The sequence below is a fragment of the Bison bison genome, unplaced genomic scaffold (genome assembly GCF_000754665.1).
Source record: "Bison bison bison isolate TAMUID 2011002044 unplaced genomic scaffold, Bison_UMD1.0 scf7180017864223, whole genome shotgun sequence".
Taxonomy (NCBI): Eukaryota; Metazoa; Chordata; class Mammalia; order Artiodactyla; family Bovidae; genus Bison; species Bison bison.
In genome coordinates this window covers 1279782-1280270 of record NW_011494795.1, presented here as the reverse complement: position 1 = coordinate 1280270, position 489 = coordinate 1279782, and the positions used below count along the sequence as shown (strand labels likewise).

Sequence of the window (489 nt, the reverse complement as noted above, 5' to 3'; positions counted from 1 at the left end):
CAGGGCGGCGCTGGTCTGCTCCTTCGAGCCCCCACCCCGGCTGCCCGCCAGCCCTCAGCACGTGCCCTCTGTTCTCTAGCCTGGCTCTGCTGACTTCACAGGAAGGGCAGCATTGGGCGGAGGGCCCCTCTGCCGTGTCCTCCCCTCCACCAGCCCCAGGCTGGGCTGCTGGCCCCAAGGGCTCACAGTGGCCCCCACTTTGCTGTGACTCCATCTTCCACAGAGAAGGAGCTAACCCCAGAACACGGCCATGGGGTGGGGGCTCCCGTGACCCTGGCCGTCGCCCTGCTGCCTGGCTGCTCCCACCCCAGGGCCAGGCAGGCTGGGCTGGCAGCCCCACCCCGTGGCATGGGCCCTCCAGAGAGGTCGGGCGAGGGTCTGAGGCCTTCCTCTCATTCAAGGCCCCCGAGCACCCCAGTCCAGGCCTCACACCCCTTGGTTGGTTTTTCTGGGTCACTGGAAAAATACAAGGGCCTGAGTGGCTCCTGC

At 67.7% G+C, this 489-nt stretch overlaps 1 protein-coding gene across 1 annotated transcript in view; it reads right to left on the bottom strand.

Moving 5' to 3' along the window:
• TECPR1 (tectonin beta-propeller repeat containing 1) overlaps positions 1–489 on the bottom strand; it is a 28943-nt gene that overhangs the window by 21565 nt on the left and 6889 nt on the right. The window lies entirely within an intron of this gene.